General features: G+C 38.8%; 1 protein-coding gene across 5 annotated transcripts in view; it reads right to left on the minus strand.

Annotated features, from left to right (window-relative positions):
• The window catches only part of LOC106067722 (ATP-dependent RNA helicase DDX55-like), a 19,110-nt gene extending 11,479 nt beyond the window's left edge, over window positions 1-7,631 (minus strand). Inside the window, exon 1 of one of the 5 annotated variants that reach the window (XM_013226960.2) lies at window positions 7,462-7,631. The gene's annotated coding sequence lies outside the window, so the exon portion shown is untranslated. Of the gene's footprint in view, window positions 1-2,987; window positions 3,121-3,406; window positions 3,819-7,223; window positions 7,243-7,461 lie in introns of those variants that run through there. The other 4 variants (XM_056006566.1, XM_013226956.2, XM_013226957.2 and 1 more) reach the window with 4 other exon arrangements.
• Between the last annotated feature and the right edge of the window lie 121 nt (window positions 7,632-7,752).

Consider the following 7,752-nt stretch of genomic DNA (forward strand, 5'->3'; position numbering starts at 1 on the left):
TATAAATATGAATATAACTGTGAGAGTGATTAGCAGTCATCACAGTCATTATACTAAAGATTATATATATGTCAAACTATCTGCTGCTTGCCAGAAGTTCGGCTTAAACATCAGTCAAAGCAAGACTAAGATACTTGTCCAAAACACAAACACTGCACCTCAAGTAAGCATTAATGGCCAACCACTAGAAATTGTTGATTACTTTTGTTACCTTGGCTCTATCATATATCCAACAACACTCTACTGAGTGTGGAACCATTGACATGATCTTTGCAGCAAGGCAGCTCCAGGAAAAATGCCAAGAACAAAATGCTGACCTGTTCTCAATATATGTCGACTTAACAAAGGCATTCGACACTGTTAGCAGAGACGGACTCTGGAAGATCATGTCAAAGTATGGCTGTCCACAAAAATTCATAACCATGGTGAGACTATTTCATGATGGCATGAAGGCTCGTGTCCAAGAAAGTGGAGAACCATCAGAGCCCTTCGAAGTATCTAACGGGGTAAAACAAGGCTGTGTCCTAGCACCTACACTGTTCAGTGCTGACAGATGCATTCACAAATAGAGAAAACAACGGGATAAATATATCATACAGATTTGATGGTGGCCTATTCAACCCGAGGCGGCTTAAAGCAAAATAAAAAACAAATGCAGCAGTAATCAGAGACTTGCTATTTGCTGAAGACTGTGCCCTAAATGCCTGCTCTGAAAACGATCTGCAGAGCATCGTCACTGACTTCTCAAGAGCATGATCAGACTTTGGCCTTACCATCAATACGAACAAGACTGAAGTCTTATATCTACCTGCTCCTGGGAAAGCCTACTCTGATCCAAGCATCACTATAAATGGACAGGATATAAACGCAGTGGACAAATACACATATCTTGGCAGCACACTCTCCAGTCCTATGGCAGACTGTCTACAAATGTCTGGAACAGACATAGTATCACCACAAACACAAAGCTAGGGGTCTATAGAGCCGTCATCCTCCCTACATTGCTCTATGCATCAGAAACATGGACAGTGTACAGTAAACATGCAAAGAAACTAAACCACTTCCACATGACATGTCTGAGAAAAATACTAAAAGGCAAATGGCAAGACAAAATACCAGATACAGAAGTCCTTCGAAGAGCGTGTCTGCAAAGCATCCACACAATCCTGATGCAGTCCCAGCTGCGATGGGCAGGTCACGTCTACAGAATGGAAGACCACAGCATCCCTAAACGACTCTTGTATGGCCAACTAAGCGAAGGAAAGCGCTCGCAAGGTGGTCAAAGAAAGCGCTTTAGGGACACCCTCAAAGCTTCTCTGAAGGCGTTCAGCATAGACCCAGGCACCTGGGAGACATGACAGAGCATCATGGTGTCGCGCTGTGAAAACTGGCGCACAGGTTGCTGAGGAAAAAAGAACAACGCTGGCAGAAGAAAAACGCCAGAAAAGAAAAGCAAGACAAATGACACTAGCTCCAGGTGGAATAACCTGCCTAGTGTGCGGCCGAACATTCCGGGCTCACATAGGTCTCACGAGCCACATGAGGAGGCATAAAACCCCAGTGCAAAGCCCTCAGCCCCCTGGATGACAAAGTGGTCATCATCGAACCACGATGGACGAACTATATATATATACTGGATAAAGACATAAACAACAGGATAGCCAAGGCAATGGCCACCATGTCACGGTTGCAGAAAAGAGTCTGGGGCAACATATTGCTGACTAACAGTGCCAAAGCCCTAGTCTACTGGACCTGTGTGTTGAGCACCTTGCTGTATGGAAGTGAAACATGGTCAACCTACTCATGGCAGGAAAAAAAGCTGAATGTCTTCCACCTCAGATGCCTAAGGCGGATCTTTAAAAAAAGGTGGCAAGATAAGATAACCAATGAGGAAGTGCTAAGAAGAGCAGGGTGCCAGGACATCCGCTCTGTTATCAGCAGCAGACACCTTGGCTGGCTTGGCCATTCTCATAGAATGCCAGTAGGTCGACTTCCACAGGACATCCTGTATGGATATCTAATAGAAGGCAGGAGAGGCGCTGGTTGCCCACTTTTACGTTATATGGATGTATGCAAACGCGACATGAAGCTCTTCAAAATCAACACTAGCAGCTGGGCAGTTGATCATCTAGAGAGAGTTCATGTGTAAAGAGTGATCTCAAGTTAAGGAGTCTATTCTTAGAAGAGCTAAATAAGATTATATTCCCAACTGGTCTACAACTCCACAATGCCACTGTCGAAGCCAGAAACACAGTAGAAAATAACCCTAATTTCGAAAATAATATAAAACTTAAGAGAAGCTAATGCAGTTCTTTTGGATAAACTACCTCTCTGCTATTCTGAAAAGCTAACATAAAAAAAAAAAAGAACAGCTAAATGTAGATAGTGATGGCCACAAGCTCTGGTGCATTTCAAAATGCCTTTAGAAACCAAGAAGAAAAAGATAAACTACTTTTAAACCAAACCAAAAAAGCCTTCAGGCCCCGACAAAATCTCTTATACACAATATAATATAAATGTATCATTTAATACATTTTTTTGACATGCATTAAAAAAAAAATTAATAGATATATCAAGTCAATATCTAGTCCATTCGACGCCATGGGAGCATAGGGCCACAACATTACTCGTCTTCAGACTCAGTTCTCTGCAACATCCCTCAGTTGGGTCCACAGTCAATATAGATCTAGACCTAGAAATTATTTATTAAAAATTATGTATTTATAGAAAGAGATAGATCTTATTCTTCTTCGCCCTCATTTTTAAAAAGAGCTAAGACAATCTTATGGGATGAACCGCACAGTGGTTTCTAGATCAGGCAGTTCTCCATATAGTTTTTCTTCTATAAAAGAGTTACATTACTCATTACTTAAGTTATTATATTGTCATTAGTAACAATACTAAGAATAGATTTAATCTGGACTCTTGCCTAAATCTAGATCTAAGTATAATATTAAATAAATATGTACGACCATATGGATACTCACAATATTGAGTTAACTGAGTGATAATCAAAATGTATATATGTAACACACTGTTAATAGTGTTAATGGCTGTTACTACTACTAGAGTACTAGTGTTACTACTAAGTAACTAATACTACTGTTACTCAGTACTGTAAGTTTAACTGTAAGTAGAGATCTAGAATCGTTTTATAATAAATATTATCAAATATAGTATTATATATATACAAAATATACATAGATCTAACAGATTTTGACACAGTAAAGTAAAGTTAGTAAAGTAAAGACTAAAGTCTAAAGTGACTAAAAGACTAAAGTCTAAAGTGTCTTTAAAAGTACAAGACACTAACACTAAAGTCACTTAAGTCTAAAGTCTTTACTAAACTAAAGTACTCTGACTAAAACTAAAACAAAGGTAAGTAAATGAATGGCGTATCACTCACAGTGTAGCTAGAATCAGCTAGATCTATAAGTAGTATAAGTACTATATATAGTAAATAATATAGTTATATAGTACTTAAGTTGTAAGTCAAGTAACACTAGTAATCACTAGTTCAGTAGTTGACTAGTTGTGTAGGGCTGTGTCAGTGTGATGAGTGTGGATGTAGATGACTAGAATCTAGATCTCTAGATCTAAATCTAGTCAATCTAGATATTCTAAGATATCTAGATCTAGTCCGAAAGACTCAGTGAGACTAAGATTTTGAAAATTTTAAGCATTACTGCCATTAGTCATTTAGGGCTTTTTTTAGGGGCATATGCATAGTAGATCAAATATTCTGCTTATTATAGCCGCTTATAGATCTAGTAGTTGTTAGCCTTATTCGCAACACATGTGAGTCATAGATCTAGTTTACATTGACACATGTGTAAAATATATTTACATTTACATAGATCTATAATATCTATATATGTCAGTGATTATATAGATCTAAATTAGATTTTTAACATAGTGGAAAAACTAGATCTATAAATAGCTAGTTTTCAGTGTATCCGGATAACAAAAAAAAAAAAAAGGAAGTGTTGATAAGCTATATTTTTTTAATAAGGCACCTGATATTTGTGTGCATAATTTTCTGAGCTATTCAGTTTGTAGAACAAAATAAGTTCGATATGAATGAAGCATTAGACTTCACTCTATGGCTTAAAACTTATTTAAAAACAAATGGGAAAATGCGAATATCATCGAAGGCCCCTGGTTTTTCAAGTCAATTATTTGGCAGCTATCTATCCCGTACCGCACGTATGATGACGTACTGGCGTGACCTCAATATCTAGATGACTATAAATCTAGATTTTACTGGCTAACACCATAATAGGCATGCTCTTTGAAAGTCAATTTTGTTTTTGAGCTGATAGAAGTACTGGTTGGCCGGCTACACCTGACTTAATTTTCGTTTAGCGTCAAATGCAGGGAAATGAACCTGGACCTGTACACCGCCTCCATCTCACCAAAGCTATTGACACCGTGAGTCGCAATCATCATCATCATCATCAAACTCCATTTGAACGAGGGCTTGAGAGGCTCACATCCTCTCTTGCAAAAGCTCTGGATAGAAACCCTGCTGTTTTGCGTAGTGCATACATGTCACTATCAGGTCGAGAATTTTTGGTTTCCCAGACCCGTCGAAACGGAGATCAGCGGGGGCACCGTGAATCAAAATTTGGCCATAGCCGTGAGAAATATGAGCCAACAGAACAGTGGCATGTCCTGCACTGTGCTATAATAGCTTGCTTAGGCCTGGACAGCCTCCACCCCGGGAAGTGCGGTCAGGTCGCCTCATGCGCTCCCAGACTCCATTGGCTTATTGGGACTTGTCCCAGCACTCAAACCACTTTCTGTTTTTTGAATTATAGCCAGAGCATGATGAAGATTCGCAGCCTGTTCCGTGGGTGGTGTTTGCCCTCCTTGGGGGGCCAAGGAGTCTGCAATAGTGTTGCCAGTCGCACCTATGTGACTCGGTACCCACTGCATTATACAGCAAATATCAGCAGTCTAATTAACTTTGCCATCACCTGCTGGCATGGTAATACTTCACTGGCACAAAGACTTAGACTAAATAGACTAATTAAAAAAGCTTCGCATATCACTCGAATACAGCTACCATCTCTTGAAGGGCTTTTTCGTGAAAGATGTCTTTCCAAAACACTCTCGATTCTTAAGGAAACCAGCACCCACTAAACCACTGTTACATAAGATCTGAACGAAGTGGTCGTCTCCTTTCCATTAGGACTAAAACAGAAAGATTTTAAAATTCCTTTATCCCACTGTTACAAGATCAGCTGTCGTCATCGAGAATTACATAGAAGTTAAATTCATAAAGCGCTGGTTGTGAATGTGTGAATAAAATTATCTTATCTTATCTTATTATTACAGGGGTGCCATGGCGTTGCTTTATGTTGTGTGAGGTCATGATGACAGTGTCGATGACAGTATTGGTGGGACCATGGTCCAGGGCTTTGCAAAGCCTGTAGTACAGGTTTTGAGTCAGTGACCACAACATTCTGTATTGCTCTCAAATGTCCCTTGCCGAGTTGAGAGTCAATAACTTTTAACGCTTCATAGACTGCCTGCCATGTCTTCCGCATCAGAACTGCAAACACTACCACATGGTCCAAAGATTTTACTGAGTCAGAGCCAAGAAACTCGATGTAGGCTCCATAGTCTGCTCTTCCAGAATCTATTGATGCCGACCCATCAGTATGTGCAAAAATGGCACTGGGCTTGAAGGCATTAATGGTCTCCAGTGCTTAAATTTGAAGGTCGTTAGATGAACGACTTAGCTTAGTGAGTAGCGATGGCTTGTGGAGGATTTTTATCTTGGATCCGATCAAGACCAATCATTATACCGGTACTCGCTTGGATGCCCTCCAAGATTCATCACTATTCTAAAGCAACTGCATGATGGTTAAAAAGGTCAAATTAGGTAGCTAGCTACAATGATGACCTAGCTATATCTGCTCTTTTTTTATATAGTGAATGGTGTGAAGCAGAGTTGTGTGTACAGTGATTGCTCCAACACTCTTCGCAAATATTCTTTGTAGCACATAGACCTATATGCTATTAAATAAAATGAGGCGACACTTAATAAGTATCGCACCGACGGCAGCGCAATTTAACATAGGCTACGTACGGCGCTTAGTCTTCCAAACTAAAATTAGAGATGATTGCTATATATATACACTGAGCTGCTGTATAGGGCTGATTGTATCCTTCTTGGGCACACCGAGCAGGAGCTTCAGCTTGTTGTCTATGAAGTTAATGCTGAGGCTGCTACCTCGTTTGGGCTGTCTATAGGGAACACGACAATTCGCTTACAAGACAACTGGTTACAGACAAGTTATTCTAACTGGGCCTATTCTTAGATTTCATATATTCAATTAACCAAATTATAATTAAGATAAGATAATATGTTGGTATACTTTATTAAGCTTTCAATGGTAATATCTTCGATTCCGAAGATTAATATAAATAGTTCAAGAAAAACTGGTCGTTCCCACCTCCGATACTGACATGTGGACGTAATCAATCGAACGGAACCTCAAGCAATAAACATATTTAATATTAATGTCGACTTCTGTGAATACATATATATAGCATTAGACCGCACTATATAGTTATAGACTCGATGGTGACCGAAAAAGCATTGGCCTCAGATTTTGGAAGAAAAGCGTGTCAAACAAAAAATAACTGGCTCCTATACCACCAAAGCAAATGCCACCCTTAACCTGCGTTATGTGCATGGGAATATCTCTCGACAATATATTATAGTTATCTAGGGCTCCACAGTCACACGATAAATTAAAGTGTTTTACGAGATGAACCATAGTCGTTCTACGATTGAAGGAGGCCAACAAAGAATGAAACTATCAAAAAATCAAACAATTAAAGCATTAGGGTTTATTAAAAGAAATTTCTATAAATCAAATAAGAACATAAAACTAAAATGTTATTTAACCTTGGTTATGCCAATAATAGAATATGCATCCTCTGTTTTGGACCCCCCCCCCCCCAACTCAAGAAAACATTAAGAAACTGGAACAGACACAAAATAGAGCAGTGAGATTCATAACAAACGAATATTCACACTTGACTAGAGTAACACCTTTAGTTAAATCACTAAATTTAGAAAGCCTTCAGGATAACAGACTTAAAAGTAAATTTAATAGTTGCAATTATACATAAAACACTGAACCATAATCTTCAAATACAAAATTTAATAAAATACTCAGAAAGACACACAAAGGCACATTCCTCACCCCATATGCTAGGACAAATTTGTACAAATACTCCTTCTTCCATAGTGCTATTATAGCATGGAATGAGTTGCCTGACCTAGCTAGGAAATCCAGTGACTTGGCAGAATTTAAGTCTTTGGTTAATATGCATGACTAAATGCATGATGCGTAGGACGTAATCATCTTTTTTGAAGTAGCGTCTGTATTAAATAAGATAAGATAGATAGATAGATTATAGATGTTTTGTAAAATGTTTTACATGTTTCGGATGTTCCTTCAGAGTTGAAGATAATTACTTCCTAGTCCAAACCTCCCGCAGGACGACGCGGATGGGAGCGGGCAGGGTTTGAACCTGAGACCATCGATAAATCTGAACGACAGTCCAGCGTGCAAACCGCACGACCAGGCAGCTAGATTATAGATAGATCTATAAATATATTATATATCTATATAGATCTAGATAGAGACGACAGATAGATATCTAGATCTATATCTAGAATTCTAAATATATATATATAATCTATATAATTTTAGACTAGAGTCTCTAGAT

The sequence above is a fragment of the Biomphalaria glabrata genome, chromosome 12 (genome assembly GCF_947242115.1).
Source record: "Biomphalaria glabrata chromosome 12, xgBioGlab47.1, whole genome shotgun sequence".
In the NCBI taxonomy this organism is placed as follows: domain Eukaryota; kingdom Metazoa; phylum Mollusca; class Gastropoda; family Planorbidae; genus Biomphalaria; species Biomphalaria glabrata.